General features: G+C 39.0%; 1 long non-coding RNA gene across 4 annotated transcripts in view; it reads left to right on the top strand.

The window, feature by feature from the left end:
- The window catches only part of LOC110349207 (uncharacterized), a 68,229-nt gene extending 55,264 nt beyond the window's left edge, over positions 1–12,965 (top strand). For 3 of the 4 annotated variants that reach the window (XR_002395026.2, XR_015443527.1, XR_015443528.1), the window contains one exon: positions 7,797–12,965. This is a non-coding gene — a long non-coding RNA (uncharacterized LOC110349207). The remainder of the gene's footprint in view (positions 1–7,796) is intronic. The other variant, XR_015443526.1, reaches the window with a different exon arrangement.
- The last annotated feature ends 6,425 nt before the right edge of the window (positions 12,966–19,390 follow it).

Here is a 19,390-nt window from a genome sequence, read left to right as displayed (position 1 = left end):
TACTAGAGTTTCCTTTAAAAGAGTCAGACTTGCTAAATAACTCAGATCCTTGGCTTTTATTACCTAGTATAAACCTAATCTAGCATTACAGTTTTTTTCATTTATCCCAATTCTTTTCATAATAGCTATTGCTTATAAAATGACCTTTTTTTCCTCCCAAATACATTCTTAAAAGAAGAAAAAGATAATGGGCACTATGAGTTTGTATCTTGGCTTAATATATATATTCTTAAATCTCTGGATTATTTATTTGATAATGTTAATGGACTAAAAACAGATTTAAATCAGAGGTTTGAGCCAATAGTTAATATTTATGATGATGTACTTCCTTGGTTGATGATGATATAGGTGCAGAGTACAGGGAGTTTCTGAAATATATACCATTGGCTAAGTACCTGGTGAATACTTTCTGCCCCTTGAACATTGATTTTAGTTTTTCCTAAGAGAATGAGTGTTGTATGTAGAATGTTTTCTCTGCTGTACTTAATTTTAAGAGCTCGAATTAATTTAATTATTTCTTATAACTTCTGGTTGCATCATATTTTGACACATGAAAGACAGTTGCTATTGTGACCATATTTGTAACAGCCACCATTTATAGAGAATTTGCTACATGAGAGCCAACGTTCTAAGTTTTTTATTTGGATTAACTCATTTATCTCTTGCAACACCTCATTAAGATGGAATCTATTACTATCCACATTTTATAGATGTGAGAATTGAGGCACAGAAAGATAAAACAGATTTCTGAAAGCCCAATAGTTAGTAAATGACAGAGCTGGATTTTTAGCTGAGGATATTTGAGTGGAAAATTTCTGTGCTAGACAACATTATATTTCTTGTACTCCCAGCCAATCTTTAAGTTAGATGTCAAGAGAAATGATATGCATCAATCTAGCCACAGCAGTGCCCCATCATTCAGAGTTGTGTTTACAGGCAGTCTAGGTACTGCGAGTCTCTTCAACACATTTTCTAGTAATCAATGTCCAGCAGGATATTTCTTTGTGTACTGGACATATTAAAGAACATAAAAGAAATGGAAGAAATATTTCCTCTTAATGGATTTAAAGATTTATAGGAGTGGATTATCTTTTCTGGGGAAGAGGGAAGTTGGGAGAATAGAATCAGTTCTACAGGGTCTTAGGGTCATAGCAGGGAGGCAACTGACAGCAGCGCTTGAGTTTACTTAAAGACGCTGTCATCAAGATTTTAATTGGATCTGCCTCCCTTTGAGAGGTGGGTGGGCTTGGCTCTAACCTCAATTCCTCAATTTGAAAAAGTGCTGGGCTGCTCCAGAATTTCTTCTCACTGTCCTGTTGGCCACATGTGATGGTCAATAAATGATCTGTGCTCCACATCAACTCAAACATAGAGCTCAACCCCTTTGTAAGTTTCTGAGAGAAATCCGACCCAAACTAGTTATGGATTGATGGGCGTACACAGACGTTCATTTGGTGAGCTCTTAACTTCCAGTACCTCAGATTGCAACCTTCCTGGGCAGTAGGGTTGTTTCATATGTAAACAGTTAAGATGAGGCCATACTGGGATAGGATGGGGCTTTAGCCATTATGAATATTGTCCTAAATAAAAGGAGAAATTTGGACAGATGCAGGGAGAACACTATGTGAGCATTAAAAGCCACATGAAAGTGATGTTTCTACACATATCAAAGAATGCCATACAGGGCCAGAAAACTATCAGAAGCTGGAAGAGATCTTTCCTTCAGTACCCTCAGAAGAGCCCATCCCCACCACACAGTGATCATGGATTTCTAGCTTTCAGAACTGTGGTAATAAATTTCTATCTTTTAAACCACCCCATTTGAGGCACTTTGTTGTGGCAACCCTAACAAATCAACACAATGCCAAGTATTTCTGAAATTAGGTCGATTTTCCTGAAGGTATCTGGGAGGAGGAATCTCACGGAGAAGAATCACAGTTAAATTGTCTCACCTCCTCCTCCACTTTCTCTTGTTCCTAATTCCTCCATCCTAGGTTAATTTCCAAGATTCAAATTTGTCTTCCTGTATTTTTTTTTAAGAGTAGCTCTTCTCTTCCTTTGAAGTTGTGGCAGCAACCAATGTCCAGATCCTAGGGTTTAGATTTTAGCCCACCCATTAACCAAATGACACATCCGACACAGATGGTCCATTCACTTAGGGAAATTCCTGTGCAGAATGTTACAATCATAACATTTTCCAAATGGTCTGGTTCTAAATCTTAGCTGTGCTGTTGACTAGTGACATGACCTCGAAGACATTCACCTCTTGAGCATGAAGATGATAATGCTGCAGGCCAGTGCTCCCCCAAACAGGCATCTGTGTAGAGGGCTAGCTGAGAGGCTCTCAGGAATGGCAGTGTGAGGAGTAGATGTACACCATGGGGTTGAAGGAGAAGCCAGGCTGTGAGGCAGGTGCTTTAGCAGCTTCAGTCCACCTCAAAAAGAGGAGCTAGGTTTTGTCCCCTCTCACCAACACCAACGAGTCTCTGGAAGTGGGCAACTCCCAGAGAGGGTTTATAATCTCAGATGAGACACTTCTCTTTGGCTGAAAGAAATTCCTGGAGAGAAACTCCCTGTGAGCAGTGAACTAACTGCCCATATTGTCTTGAATAGCTGGGGAAATAAGGCAGCTCTCAGGGAACACATCATAGAAGGTACTACAGTATTGTGAACATCAAATGAGCTAGGATACAAGATATCCTTAGAAGGGTACCAGGTGAGTAGTTAGTGCTACATGGATGACAGTTGTAACTATACTCGAGACTTACAGTGGCGTTCCTTCACATTGTGTAGTATGTAGTGTATTGTTGTATAAAAGAATTTCTTGTAGATTTTGTTCCTAATAAAGGAACTATAAGTAAGTGAAGTAAGTATTCAGTTTACTATTCTTTATTTGAAGAAATCAAGCCTTAGAACGCTTACTTAAAATAACTTGTCTAAGGTTACCTCATTAGTTGGGACCCGATTCTATCCTATTTTCAGTTTATTCTCTCTATTCCCTACAGCTTGACTTTGAAGTCACACGTACTCATGTGTAGATGCACTGTCACCAACCCTAATTTGAGGATGGTCCACTCTAAAGATTTTAGGATTTATGATGTTCTAATGTAGAATAGTGTGCAACATTATGATCTTGCTGCTGTGGCCACACTTTGGTCCACATTGAAGCTGCAAAAGAAGTCCATTAGAGTGCAGGCCTCTCTCTAGGCAAGGTTGACCAGAAGACTGCAAAAGCACTGGGGAAGCAGACTCTGCTCTCACAGACTCTGTGTTATTATGTAAATCTGACCCTTCACACTGAAGACCTGATTTTCATGTTATCTGAGAGTACAGATCTTCAGGGGAAGAGCACATGGGAAAGAAAAAGTCAGTACCCTACTTTATTAAGTTGCCAAAAACAGTTACATTGCCATGGCTTCCTCATAGGCAAACCAATAAGTGGTTTGTAGAATCAAATCACAGCCATGGGATTTGGTTGATCTTAAGAAATATGCACACCTCAGTTAAGGTAACTGGAGCCCTGTGCTCTTCTGTAGGATTGCCAGCCACACCTCTTCCAATGCTCTTCATGGGACCGGTGGTCCCTTCTCACCTGGTTTGGTTGTACACTCATTGTTGGGTTTAGTCCCTTGGACCTTCATTTTTCTGTGTTTGATGGTTGACCAATTGCCCTATTGGGATTATTACATCAATATCTCTAATGAGTTTATGGGGAAGGCCTACTTTGGCCAGATGGCAGTTCTGCCTCTTTGGAGAAATTTTGCAGAACCTGTGCTGACTCTGTAGTCTTGCTTTAGAGGGTGACCTTGTACCTTCATTTAGGGAGGCAGCAGAGTGAGCAGAGAGTGCACAGCTCAGGCTTGGAGCATTCTAGCTTGACTTCTGGGCCAAGTTGCTTTCACTCGTTGTACCTCTGCTTCTTCATCTAAACAATGGAGATGGTAATGGTACAGACTTCATCAGGTTGTTGAAGGATTTAAGGGACTAATATATATATATATATATATATATATATATATATATATATATATATATCCCACTTTGAAGAGTGGCTGGCAAATGTAATGACTGAACCTTAATTATTACTGTGTATAAGCCCAAAATCCCAATGAACATTTATTGAATGCTTATAAAGCCTAACCATTATTGAAAGTCTCTTACCTGAGTACCAGTTGACCCTTCCAAACCTCAGTAAGGTGAGTAGTCTGAATCACTTTAATAGACAAGGAAATGGAGACTAGAGGTCCGAAATCACAGCCACGAGGCAGAGCAGATGAGCTGAGTGAGTCAAGCCCGCTGCCTCTGGTACCACTCACGGGTTCCAAGCCCACAAGCAAGCATCGGTGTTGCTCTGGGGGTGGGAGTTCTTCCCTCAGTAATGTGGTCTCTCCTGTTGGTGTCCTACAGTGCTCCTTCCAATCCCACAGGAAGAAACTAGAACTTTTCCATGCACCAGGAAGCTGGAGCTCTACCCTCTGCTCATTTCTGATTTGATTTCTCCAGCCTGTCTGTCTTCCAATCTGTGCTGTATTGTGTCTTGGATTCCCTTTCATCTGAAACTGCCCCAATCTGCAGGGGTTTTCTGAATTTGCTCTGAATTTTCTGATGGCAACTGTTGCTTAAGCTTTTACCTGGTCCCTGCTGCTATTCCTCAGGGTGTCATATTGTTCCTGCCAAATGAATTGCATCCTCTTGGAGCTCAGGGTCTGCTATGATCCAAGGTTCAAGACCACCTGGATCTTTCACAGGTCTTGGTCACTCTTAGGTGGCCTGTTTGGTAGTTCCTAACTGGGAAAGCTCATGTATGTCTCACGAAAGGCATAACTGAAATGAAGCCCATGTCTCCTGACTACATTCTTTGTTGCACATGGTGTTGAAGGATGATGGCTAGAGCTCGTTGTTTTAGTGTAGACTGTTTTGATGAAGATAGGAACTGAAATCCATGACTTGAGGCTCCAGAAAGGTCCTTTTGCTCAACATAATAAAGGAAGCTGGCAGTCCAAGGACTGTTCCACATTCCCCTTAAAAACAGAAAACTCACATACCAATGGTGATTTATAGGATAAAAGGTCAGAAAAGCAAGAGCTAGGACTTGAAACTGAATTGAATGAAACACACTAAATGCTGAAGACAGTTCAAAGGACAAGTGGGAGCCCAACAGTCTCTCTATTATCGTAGTTCTTTGTAATTCACCTCTCTCAGATGTGTGGTGTGGAGGGTGGTGAGGGTCAGGTAAGGTTTAAGGGTCCGTGGCCGGTGAGACAGACTCGGATGCTTTCTCTTTCACCACTGTCCATCCCCGCATCATCTTAGCTATAAAATAATCTACCCAGGCTGTTAGAGTTTGCCGAGTCCCTTTGTTGAAGACAAATGATAGTTTGTTTTTTTGATAATAGATGAAAATATGTTATGAGGTTATGACACTGTCATGACACATTGCTGGTGACACTGTATAGCTGTGTTACTGTGTCTTTTTTTTTTTGGTACTGGAGATCGAAGTACGGACCTTGCGCTTGCAAAGCAGGTGGTAACACCACTGAGCTAAATCCTCAGCCCTAGCTGTGTTATGTTCTGACTTTTGTATATATTGTCCTGTCTTTGGGTTGGACCCTTTTCTCTCTTTATGACGCATCTACAGCTTCTCTCTGTTTCTCTTTGTATGATGCTTCTTTCTGGTATTTTTGAGTGCTAGTTATGTATCAAGGACAACCAATTTATGAATGAGTGTTTTTATCTCCCATTTAATAGATGAGAAAACTGAGCCTTTAGGGAAGTTAATAATTCTCCCAAGGTAATCTCTGTAAAAAATTCATACCCAGATGTACGCCTTCAGAACCCAAGTTTTAACCACTATGTAAGCTGCTGCCAGCTCATCTGTTTACTCATGTATCCAGCAAAATGAACAAAACTGATACAGCCTCAGCCCACATGGAGTTTACCTTCTACTGGGGAAGGATGACAATAAAGAAGCCTATACATATGTAACATCATCCCAGGAAGTTATAAATACAGTGAAGAGAAATAACATGGAGGATAGAGAATGATTTACTATCTTTATTTTTTGGCATTGGGTATTGAACCTAGATTCTGAGCACTGAGATACTTCCCCACCCCTTTTTTGTTTTTTTTAAATTTTGAGACAGGGTCTTGTTAAATCACTGAGTTGCCCGGGCTGGGCTCCAGTGTGCAATTCTCCTGCCTCAGCCTCCCAGAGTGCTGGGATTACAGGCAAGGGAGTTACCATTTTAAATGGTAGAGCAAAAGGAGCTTCTCTGAGGAGGGAACACCTGAGTAATTGATAATGTTTTCCGCGCCACAAAAAAATGATCTCTTTTTGAAGGCAGTGCTTGGTTTTTTAATGTTTCTCCAACAAGTTTTTGGATTTACAATACCCAAAAGTAGACTGCATGATGAAAAGAGAAATAGGATCATGAACACTGAACAATAGCTAGAAACTCACATCTGACATAGGGAACAAGGAATGAGAGTATCTGCCTGGGGTGCCCGTGGTGAGGAGATTGCCTCTTGATCCCTTGCTTTTCAAGGCCCAGGGCAAGAAATACACACTGTCCCCTTGTTACTGTGTCAGCTGTGGCTTTCACTTTTGTTGGTTAAATATACTTCAGTCCACGACCCACAGCAGGAAGCCTTGGGTGGCTTACTTTTCCTCCAGGAATTTTACAAATAGGAAGGATCACATCTGTCTCCTACAGCAACGAAGATCTTTCTAAAAAAATTTCTTAGTGTGTATTTGCAGTGCAAGGCGATTCCATGCATCCTGGGGAGTGGGTACATGTGCCTAACACATCTACATTCTTTTTTGCTCCCCTCCCCCCTCTTCTTCCTCCCTGCTCCTTTTACACCTTGGTCTCCTTATTTGCAAAACTTCTTTCTCCATTTTTCCAATTCTCTTTTTGTCCTTTTCCCCTCCCTTCCTTCTGTGTTCCCTTCTCCATCTATCTCTTGTTTTCCTTCCCATTTGAAAAAGATCTACCTACTTCCTATATCTACCTTTTGTTTTGGTCTTTATTTATATTTTGGGTTTTTTGTATGAGAGAAACCATGAAGATCTAAGCTTGTGTGTCTGATTTTTGCACTTAATATTTTGTTTTCAAGGTGCATCCATTTACTTACAAAGTATTCAAGTTTACCCTTCTTTGTGGCAGAGTAGTACTCCATTGGGTGTAAATACCACATTTTCTTGTTCCATTCATCTATTAATGGCCATACTGGGCCCTTCCAAGATTTGTCTGTTAAAAATTGTGCTGCTGTAAACATGGGTATGCATGCATCACTGTAATATAATGTCTTTCACTCTTTCAGGAAGATACCTAGAATGGGAATTTTTATTTTAGTTTTGAGGAATCTCAATACTGATTTCCATAGTGGCTATACCAGCTTACATTCCCCCAGCAATGAAGAAGGGTTGCTTTTTCCTAGCCAAGAATCTATGTCAAGCCCTTACTCTCTCTGCATCTTGCCTGCTCTGACTTCCCTTCACCCAGTCACATGTTAGGGTAACACAGAAAATGCTAAGGTGAAGCTAGCCTGTGGCCCAGTGCCACACAATCAATCCCTTCCCCAAATGGCACCTGATTTGACTCTCTCCGGCCATATTCAGATGTTGCACTAGTTTCTTCTCCATCTCTAACCTGCCATGGAAAAGTCACTTGCAGGGTAAAACTCCATGCTGTTGTTTATAGTAGCTGTGGGCTTTCCTTGGGGGCTAGGGTGATGGCCCATGTGCTGTTTCCCCCTGAAGCTACTGACTCCTCTGAGCCTGTCTTCTCTCTTAGGGGCTGGCATCATCCTACATCGAGTCAGTTGGTTGACTGTCACCTCTGCCCCTGTGCCGAGGGGCACCAAGATACAGAGCCGGCTGGAGCTGGCTGCTTCACTGGAATCCACAGTATGGAGTGGCTGGGGGTGGCCACACGAGCCGCTGCCCCTCCTGTTGGGCTGCACCAAAGATCTTGCAAGCCAAAATGATCAGAAGAGGATGGAGTTCTGAAACCATACTTAAGTCAGGTTCAGGTCCATAATTTCTTCACCTCACATCAGCTCCTAAAAAGGATTGTATTCTCCTAGTAAATGAAAAATAAGGGGGAAACAGAGGCTCTTTGAGTTTTCTGGTGATTGGAAGGAGGGTGTGGCTATTTATTCAGAGTTTATTTATATTGTTTGTCTTACAGTCTTAGTATACCACCGACAAATAACCAACTCCCTTCCAAATCAACGAGAAAGCTGAAGGCTGAGTTATTGGCAGTTTTTATTTAATTAAACTGTTTTGCATTTCAGTATCAATATTTTGAATTTTATACCAAGTCTCTCAGTCTCCCAACAGGCCCACAGTGAACTGGAGACAGCACACATGGGGACACATGGTAAGGATGGAGCTGAAAGCGGAGGGGTGACACCCGACGCTTGCCCTTCCCAGACCTGCTGAACTTTCATGTGGCAGCGGCAGGTCAGATGTTGCTAATATTTAGAACACGCTTTTAAATATTCTAATCGGTCTCCAAGTTCGACCTTTCCCCTTCCTTTCTCCCTTCTCCACATCTCTGCTTAACTGCCCACAGTGCAAACACTGCACCAACGAAGCCCGGTCAGATGCCAGACAGGGCTGTCTCAGGCTCTAAAATTACCCACCCAATGTGCCATTGATTAAAACCATCCCTTGGAGTCCTTCCAGAAGCCCGACTCGGAGAGCTAGAAAGAAGTATGTGATTCTCTTTATAGACTGACATGTAAATTATGAATTTGACTTTTAATGAAAGGCATTTTAATATTTTATTTCACAGTCTGGTAAGAAATAACTTCAGAATGGGAAGTAGGTATGGCTCCCTTCCATGCCAGGCACCATTCACCAGTCTCTGCCCTCCCTGTCTTGGGTCTGGGCCTGCTCTCAGAGCAATATGGCGCTCCAAGTCACCACTGCCCATTGGTCAGAGTAGCCCTGCAAATTGGCATCTTTGTACTCTATGGTGTTCTGTTTAACTTACTACATATACAGTAGCAGAAAACCAAGGCATGATATACCTTACAAATAACATATTTAAAATTAACGGGAACACTGAATTTGCATAAATGAGAATGTATAGTCATCTTTGCTTAGGGAAACCAGTCTTAAAATGTAGTTTTTAGTTAAAACCTATGCATTAGAACAGATTTTAGTGAAAATTTTAATGTTGAGCATTCTCATTGTATGGATTTCAGAAAATGTAATCTGACTAGATTTGGAGTTTGGCAAAGGCAATGGGTTGCTCTAACTTACAAAAAGGATTTTTATTTAAAAGCCTGGGGGATGTGTGGAGAAAGACATGAGGTATAAATTGAGTCAGTTCTTTCCCTCCTATGCCCCACCCACAAATAAAACAGTTGCATTTAATATTTATGGCCATAAAATATGCCTTGCATATGGGGAGAGTCTTCACTCATGGGTTTTATTTGTGTCAAATTATATTTTGAGGTTTTTCTGAAGAAGGCAGAAATGGGAAAATTGAAATGGATTTTGAAGTCAAAGCTCTCTTTGTAATCCTTGGTCGTGTCAGTGGTACTTGCCTGAAGAAATCTGGGAAAATAATTTACCATCTCAGAGTCTTGGTTTCCTCAGGAAAACGGCTGGCAGCAATAAAAAAGGCAATAATATTTATTTTTTCATGGCTTTTTTGAGGATTAAATGAGTGAACTTTTCTGGCAACAGTTGAAAACTGTAAAGCACTGACAAATATGGGAAATTTTTGGTAAATGATAAGTAAAACACTTTTAAAAATCCAAAGCGCACAGTATTTATTGCTATCCAGCAAGACTGTTACGAGTATTTTTAAAAATGTTAAACTAAAGCCTTAAAATACAGAGCTTTCCATATTTTGTTTCATATAGAGACAATATTATTAAATTCAGGTGATGTGTTGTAATACTTGTTTCCTTTGAATTTCTTGGCTGTGATAACATTATACGGTAACCGATGTGGACTCAGGAACACTTCTAGTTGCTGTTTATTGTGAGGATGGTGTGACCACTATTGCTTTTGGTCTACACGTAAGATGAGCACAGGCCACAGCCTGTGAACTTCAGAAAACTAAGCAGTGCCTTATCTCTATGTTCTGCTAAAATTAAATTTGTATTTCAACTTGGTGCTTTTGTGGTTCAGTCGTAGCCAAATAGACTTCAATCTGTTTATTTACTGTTTTGTCCAGGGCAGTGGGCTGAATTGACTGAAGACTCATGGTCCTCCCACAGATGAACTGGGTCCCTCACGGGGTTCTTTCTCCATTCTTTTCTCAGTAGAATATTTGTTAACACAACTGACTTTCACTGTTTGTTCCAGTGAAAGTAGAGCTCAGGTGCAGATTATATGATGTGAACAAAATGTACTGGGAGGTACACAGTAATAGCATTGAAAAGGCACTTAGACTTTTAAAGGGATCTTCAGCAAAACATCCCCTGAGAACTAAGGAGAAGCTGCCCTCCTGAATTCCCACCCAGGTCTCCAGTGTTTTGCTGATGGGTCCTGACTCAGTCCATGTTTTTCAGAGATGTCATGTTTATTTCTTGTGCATTTGGGGTGTTTTACCAGTGCGCACCGTGCCTGTAGTCTTTAACCACCTGGGCCATTAGATCATAGATGGTACTGCCCTGGAGGGACCCTGAGGCTTTTGGGGGTTGTAGTCTACTACGTCCTAGTCTGTGGCTGTAGTAGTCCAGGGTTCCATTGGATTATACTGTTTTAAGAAGACAAGGAAGCGTTTTCAGTCTTTATCCTCTACCATAGATACTTCCTGGGATCAAATCATTGGACTTGCTGCCATCAGGACTGTCTTCAAGGCTCCCTGTCACTTACAAAGGAATTGAGCATTCCTGGATGACCCAGCCTTGACACCTGTCTTCAGTTCCCCGAATGCTGATGCTAGGCTCCAGCACGTTGTTGACATAGATTAATAGATAATGGTTAAGCTAATGGAACTATTGTTTTAGTGCTTTTGGACTTTGAGTTTTTGATTCTTAAAACACAGGAGAAAATTGAATTGAGAAGTGCTGCAATGAGCATTTTCTTTTGCCTTTTCTTCAGTATAGCCTTCTCTCTTCTCTCACTGCATGATGGGAATGGAAAACATTAATCCCCATGCTGATGGAAAATGGCATCCTGGAGTACTGCTGCCCCTCAGAATACTGCTTGGATTTACATCTTCCTACAGCAAAGAAGCAACTGATTTAGACAGTATCAATTTATTTTTATTTTATTTTAAGAACTTTCTCAAATGGGAAGGGGATCAAGACATGGAGGGAGGGAAAGGGAAGAAAGAGAAGGGATAAAAAAGGAACTAAGATGTGTTATTTATGTGCATGTACCAGTCCCACACAAAGAATGTAAACATTTTGGACTGCAAACACGTATGGATAAAACAAAACAAAACAAAAAACCAGATTGAAACAAAATAAATAAATGTTTACTATTTACAAAGTGTACATATCCAAGTAACTACTCCCTCATGGCCTCCAAAACCATTAGCTAAGCATAAAAATAGCAATAGAAATTTGATTTGAAGGTCTGAGTCTATGTGGAAAATCCTGTTACAAATTCAGGAGAGGCAGAGGTCAAACATTCAGAACAGGTGGTAAACTGTCATTACATCCTGCCCAGAGGACAGCACAACTCTGCATCTTGAAAACATTGTGCTCAGCTGCCCAGGTCTTTTTGATAACCCCAAACTTGCCAAGTAATTTCTGCATCAAGGCAAGTCGATTTCCCGCTCTTCTTTTCCCTGGAATTCTTTCCACTCAGCTATTTCTCGGCATAACTTCTTCTCATTTCTTTTTCTGGCTTCTGTTCAAATACCATTTTAGTAAGTCAGCTACCTCTGAGCACCTATGTAAAATAGCATCTTCCTGTCATCCCCAGCCATACTCTTTCCCCCTTACTCTGTTAATGTTTTTGGAATGGATCTCCACCTGCCATGTTATGAGCGTGTTGGTTTGTTGATTTGCAATCTCCGCCCTCTAAAATGCATTTCTTTGGCTTTCTGCTGAAGTCTAAGAGTCTAGATCAGCACTTGCCCCTTCACAGACACCAAGTAATATTTGAGGCACAAATGAATGAATGCAGCCGGAAGCGCCCACCCTTAGTTCTAGGTCGGACATGTCCTTAATTAATAGACGTTTATGGAGTGCCATTTTCTGATCACCTTTTATATAATATCCTTTTCTCTTTATAAGCATCTTATAATATGACTTTTATCTCCAATTGAGAGTTGAGGAAACAGCTCAGAGAGCTCTAAGGAAGTGGACAAGGGCATGGTTATGACGAGAGAAGCCATGCCATTGAGTCGCATTGAAAGCTGAGATTTATGCCACTGCACTGGGCTACCTCCCACAGTAAGAGCAAAACAGTGGAATGTTGCACTAATTACTAAGCAAAGATCAGCTTAATGAGCACTAGCTAATTGCTAGTTTAGCTAACTAGCTAACTAATTAAGACCTGACTGTGAATTCTACCATTGCCCCTGAAAAGGACAAGGAATCAAGCCAGTTCTTTCTCACTCTCTTTTAAAAACTGAGTATATTTTGGTATAATTTATATATAATAAAGTACACTAATCTTTATTGTTTGAATAAATGAAGACACATTTATAAACTATTTTATAAAAGATATAAAATATTTCCATTACCCCAAAAGATTATTGCTTACAATATCACAGACATATCCCCAAGCCTGGGGCTACTATGACAGATCTCTGTAGGTCAGCATATATTTTCTAGAACTTTCTATAAATAGAATCTGCATCGCTCTGCCAAGCATTAATGCTTTTGAGATTCATTTACATTCTTGTGTGTTCCTGCAGTTCACTGGTTTTTATTGCTGGCATACGTTCCATTGTATGAAATTTATTTATATATTCTCCTGTTGATGTACAGTTGATTGTTTCCAGTTAGAGCTATTCTTAATAAAACTTCTATAAACATTTGTATGCAAACCTTTGCATGGACATAAGTTTTTATTTCTCTTGAATAAATAGTGAAGAATGGAATTACTAGGTTACCCATGTTAACATGGTAAGTCTATGCTTAACCTTATTTAAAAATCTGCCAAAATATTTTCAAAAGTAGTTGTACCATTGAGACAATTTTTAGGGTTGGGGTGCTCATTTGCAAGACAAAAGTGTTTGACTAAATGATCTCTAAATTCCTTTCCCATATTTTGTGGCTCTGGGGTTTAATGTGTTAGATTTCTCACACCTGTCTGCCCTGAGCTACTCGACTTTATTCTTCCTCACTTTTCTTTTCATATCTTCATTTTTATACCTTTATCTTGTTTGCCCTAATGTCAGTGCTACTGCTGTTGTTGCTGATGATAGGAAGCTATTTGTGTCAAACACGGTGCTAAATGTTTTACCTGAATTTTCTCATTTATTCCTCACTGTAAGCATTGGTAGTACTCTTTTCATAAACTATCTTTGTGATGAAGAAGGAAGCTCAGAGGGGCTGGGAGAGAGGCCTGGCAAGGCAATGAGTGGTTGCAGAGGAGGGAGCCTGGGCTAGCAGGGTAGGGAGGAAAAGAAAGGAGAGGAGAGGAGAGGAGAGGAGAGGAGAAGAGAAGAAGAACCTCAGAGAAGTTAACTAACTTCCCTGAGTCAATGAAACTATTAAATGGTAGAGTTGGGAAGCAAAATTAGGTCTGCCTGGATCATTTCTACCTTCTTTATTTCCCAACCTTTACTCTGGTATTCAAGTCCTATTTTTTCATCTTTTTGGAGCAGATATGTTTCCTCGCCTGCTGTCTGGAGCTACTTCACCTTCTCAGTGCTGTTCGCCAGTTTTTCTTGCATATACTGGCACAATATCAATGTTCAATGACCCAGCAACTTCCCAAAAGGAAAAAAAGTGATTCAGTGAGTGAGGCAAGCTTAAGATCATCTTACTTATGTTAGCTCCATTAAGTTTTCATTAACAATCAGAACGGGGTTTCTCAAATCAGCATAATGGCATTGCTTTCATAAAAGCAATGCTTAACCAACAAGATATATTGTCTACCTTTTACATGAATCCAGAGTCCAGTCATTTCAAAGTATCAGAGAGGTCACTGCCAATTTTGCACTGAACAATTAGCATCCTCCTTCTCATCAAGTGGTAAAATTACCATGTTAGCTCTTTGCAGGAATCAGAACATGTCATTGGCTCTTCAGGCTTTTCTGGGCAGTTATCATTAGGCAGAACACAGATTCAGATATTGAGTATTATCATTTAGATTAATAATGGATCATATGGATATTCTCAACATTTCCCAGCCAATTATTTTTCAGAACACTCTTAGGAGGCAAAAGTTAAGACTATCAATTTCATTCTCACGTGCCACTATAATGCCTATGCTATCAATAAGCCTGTGACTTGTGAGTATAGCATTTTTCATCTCCAGTATTTATAGTGCTAATCAACCAGTTCTATTTAAATTTCTTATTGACTTTTAAAAGTCTTGATGAGAGTTCTGAAATTGCTTGTCCTGAAATGACCTCTGCTTCACTTTTTACTTCTCGATTTGAGGCGTTAATTCGAATACACACTACTCTACTCCATGAGCCTATTCTATTTTGTTTTCAATTTTCTCATTCTTTTTCATTTCTAGATCACTTATAGTCACACCTGTACATTTTAAATTTAATTATATGTTGTATTTTTCACTTGTGTTTCACTAGCAAGGAATTGTGAGGAAGACCATAAACACTGAATTAAAAACTGGCTTTACCATGTAAAAAGAATGTGATGCTGGGAAAGCTCCATATCCTTTGTATTCCTCAACTTCCTCAGCTTAAAAGTAGATAGCAGTATTCACAAGTTATAGTATTTTTAGTGTTTCATGAATTCTTTGCAAGCAATAAATGATATAATGTGTGAAAACTTTATGTAGTAAATGCCAAACAAATGGTCATCCTTTGTTCTTCTATCTTCTATGTAGATTTAAAATTCCCTGAGGCAGAGCCATGTCTATGCCTGTAGAAATATTATATCCACACATTCATTTAGTAAAGAGTGTATTTGGCACTTAGAAATAAGCAGCGCACTTAGAACTACACTGTGAACAGAGTCATGAACAAATCAACGGTGCTTTTCCTTGTGGCCTCCTCGTGGTTTAGCAGAGGATACAGACAGGGGGAAAATAAAAATATGATTATACGGTTTCATAGCCATTTAGAGTACCTGTGAGTTCTCCTAACTGTTAATGAAATCAAGGATGTAAAAAAATTTCTTCTTAAGCTCCTGCTGGAGAGCAGAAAATCATATTTATGAGGCCGCCTCCTCATACTCTTGGACATTTGTATTTTTCCTTTCTTCTTTTATACTTGCCTTATACATATCTTGCAATTGAACACATAAAGGCACATTATAAACATAATCTAGATTCTTTCTTCTTTTACAATTGAGTTATAATTGTTTCTGGCATAATATTTAAGAATTGGTGTTTCAGAGTTAGAATCATTCAGTTCGGAGTTACTGGTTCAGAGGTATTTGACCCTTTTTTGCAACCTGAAGCTTTGACTGGCCAACAGCACTATTGATCTCTCTATAATTATCCCCAAGTATTATTTATATCTGTTTACCTTGGGTTAAGTACTATATTGGTACTACCTAGGATGATTTCATAATGAAGAAACATAATTTAGATACATGGAAAAGATAAATTATAATGCAGAGCTACTGTATATCTAGTGAGTGGAGACTTAGAACAACTAAAATTATCAGGTAAAATATAAAATTCTTTCATGAAAACATTGAAGATCTAACCTGGAATAGTATGGAACTGTTTAAGATTTAGGATTTAGAGAGGTGAGCAGATCATTGCTGTGGCCTTGGGACACCTGTAATATAAATTAAATTATGGTGTCCAACACAGAGTTTGAAGGAAGAGTATAGAAGAGAATGGAAGAGTATAGAAGAGTATAGAAGAGAATGGAAGTAAAAGCCTAGAGCGTGCAAAGCTGGCCAAGCCAGTGACAACACGGGGATGTCTGATCCCACTCCTAGTGTTTGGGGAGGCTGACGTCTCCTCCTGGAGGTAGTTTCAAGGTTCTTTCCACTCTGAGTAAAGAATTTGTCAAGACAAACACAAATGGTAACAAAGTTTTGTTAAAGGTAGGAAAAAAATCAGGCTCTGCAGTGTGAGTTTGGGTTGAGTAAAAGTAGCAAAAATGTCAAGCTACAGGAGAACAGCAGCAGAAACTCAATGTGAACTGTCCTTTTTGTGACACCCACTCCTCAGGCTGATGTCAGGTCTAAGGCCTCCTATCCAAAACCTGTTCTTGCACTAAGCCCAGGGCTCCGGGAACTGCTTTGCACACATTTCCTGGGAATAACAAGTCACACCTACTTCCCCAGCCAGTTTTGCACGTTCTCATCTCCTGTCTCACTAGGGAACAGATTGGGGCTTCACCCACATGTGATGTTGAGCATCCCACTGAAGTAAGAAACACGGGATGCAACCAAGAAACCTGAAGAGCTTGTGGAGAGAGGAGAAAATTTCAGTTTGAAGTGGTGCACTTGACCAAGTGCTCAGACCAGAGAGAGGGTGGGAGGTGGGACCCAGACGTTTGTATCTGGTCAGTAAGCCAGAATGAACATATAATATAAATCAATGATGAAGAAAAGGGCTATTCAATATGCGAGACTTGTGTTTTAAGCAATGTTTGCTAAAAAATTAAATTTGGGCTCCACTTTAATCTTTCCCATAATCCCATGTCCGCTAAACAGATAAAGATGAAATGAGCAGCCAGTATAAAAAAGTAACATGCTATTTTGCATTTTAGAACCCGGAAGGTTTTCTACATTTAAAAGCAATGGATCTGGGTGTGATGGCACACACCTATAATCCCAGCACTCTGAGAGTTTGAGGCAGAAGGATCTCAAGTATGAGGCCAGCCTGGGAGATGTGGTGTCTTAGCAAGGTCTTGTATAAAGTTTTAAAAATAGGGCTGATGATGTAGCTTTGTGAAAAGGCCCTGGGTTCAATCCCAAGTAACACACACACATAAATATTAAGAACCAAAGATAGAAAACTAATACTATTAAAAGCCATTTCAAAAATTGTAGGTTAAAAACATTTGAAAGGCAAAATAATTGGAACTGAATTTTCAGTAGTATTTTAATGTATAAAAAAATATTAATCTTGAATTAAAATATAAGATTTCAATGGGTACTAAACACAGAGAGAGGTTTTATTTCAAAATAAATATAAGGCTATAACTGAATAATAATAGGATGTTATAATATAATGATAGATAATATTCACTGAACATTTACCGTACACTAGGTACCATAGTATGTATTTGTGCATATTATTTCATTTAATCTTCACAACCCTAAAAGCTAAATTCTATTATTAGTCCTAATTATAGATAAGTAAATAGGCAGAGAGAGGCCAGGTGGCCTTAGGGCTGAGTTGTATATCTCATTTTCTTTTGTATTAATTGAATTTAGCCTTATACTCATTTTTTTCTATCAAGCAGAGTGTCAATATTTATTGTTCACCATAATATATAGAAGGAGTCTCAAACTCATTTTACATATGAGATATTTTTAGCAGACTCTAGCATGTTCGAGATAATATGAACAAACAAGACATTTTAAATGATTGAATTTAAAATGTTATAAAAATGTTAAGCTTTCTTACATCATTAATAGGGTCTGATAAAAATTTCAAGTAGCTTCCTAATTGAAATTATTCTAAAATTTATTTGAAACCTTAGGTAAAAAGTTAGTAAAAAATTGGATAATTAAAAGAGAAATTTTTTATGGTGTGTGTGTGTGTGTGTGTGTGTGCTTTCTCTGACATATTCTTTTGCATTTTTAAAATTATTTAATAGTTTTTGTCTGTATTACCTTTCTTTTTAGCTCCTAAAAACCAACAAATTGGCTTTGAACTAACTTTACAAAGGTCTATATGCATTGTGAGGTTTTGGTAAATACATTTGATAGAAGATAAATTAAGAAGATTTTATTTTTCAAGCAAAGGGAAAAAATAAGACCTGCAAACCAATTGATTTCAACATCTGTCATGTTTGGACAGAATGTTTAAACCACAGTTTGAATACAAATTGAGTTTTGGCTGGCAAACAAGTTCTTATTTCAGAAATAGTTTACCTCAGAAACATTTTGAGGATAAATGTTTTTTACCTTTTCCAAACATTTATGCTAATTCAAGCATGGGCAAGTTTAAAAGCAGAAAGGAGAAAGCTTTTGGAAAAAGATGGATTGAAGATATTTGTGAAAAAATTACACAACTATTATCCCAGTATGAAACCTTGTGTATTTGATTTCTCCATTCCCTTCATCACTCTTAGAAAATCAGTCAACCCTATCTATCTTTTTTTTTTTTTTTTTGGCTGTAATGTCTCCTCATTTTCTCTCTTTGCACTGCTAGCATCTTAATGTGGGTTTGGCCCCTTTACTCATAGGCTATTACACTAAATAGCTCATTTCTTTGTTTCTGGTTTCTTTTACCTTCAGTCTGTCTCTAGCTTGTCACCAGACAGATTTTCTTAGAGGATAGCGTTTTCCATATCACTATTCTGCGCATAAGTGTTATTGCTTCTCCTTGCCTCCGAGTTGAGCTCCTTAGCTGATATTGCAGATTCATACATCTGATTGGGTCCACCAGATGTCTAGGATAATTTGCCTGCTTTTCTGGCCTTGCTTCCAACATTTCTAGATGCCAAGACAGACCCATGTATCACCTTCTTACTGCTTTTCAAGTGTGTTTTAAATTTTCCTGGATGCATGATTTGGTGCTTGTACTTATCAATTTTCTTAAATTTGTTTTCCCATTTTTATAACACATGGTAAAGGGCTTGCCATAATGTCTAGATCCTTGGCTTAGATGTTGCATTTCTTTCCCCTGTGCCCTTTAAATGGACATTGGGATAGCTTTAGTTTCACAAAGTAATTGAACAGAAAATACAGGTATTTCCATATACAACTGACCCCACTGCCAACATCCCTTACCCAGGTGGCACATTAGTCATAATCTACTAAATTTATGTTGATACATCATCACCCAATGTCCCTGGTTTACAAAGTTGACAGTTTTCTTTCTTGGTGATGTACATTCTTTGAGTTTGGACAAATTTAAAACAGCATATATTTATTATTATTGAGTTTTACTGCCTTAATGATTCTTTATGCTATATATACCTGTGATTTTAGCACTATGGGAGGCTAAGGCAGGATTGTGTGTTCAAGCCCAGCTTTGGCAGCTTGCCACCTAGTGAGACTCTGTCTCTGTGGGCTGGCAATGTAGTTCGGTGTAAAGGTCATGGGATCAGTACCTAGTACTATCAAAAAAGAAAAAGAAATATATGTGCTCTGCCTATTAATCTCTCTTTCCCTACTAATATTTTTATTT

Source organism: Heterocephalus glaber, unplaced genomic scaffold (assembly GCF_053883595.1).
Source record: "Heterocephalus glaber isolate CG9 unplaced genomic scaffold, H.glaber_assembly_v1.0 deba00001572, whole genome shotgun sequence".
In the NCBI taxonomy this organism is placed as follows: domain Eukaryota; kingdom Metazoa; phylum Chordata; class Mammalia; order Rodentia; family Bathyergidae; genus Heterocephalus; species Heterocephalus glaber.
The sequence above is the reverse complement of the archived record's forward strand: the minus strand, read 5'-3'. Positions and strand labels throughout refer to the sequence as shown.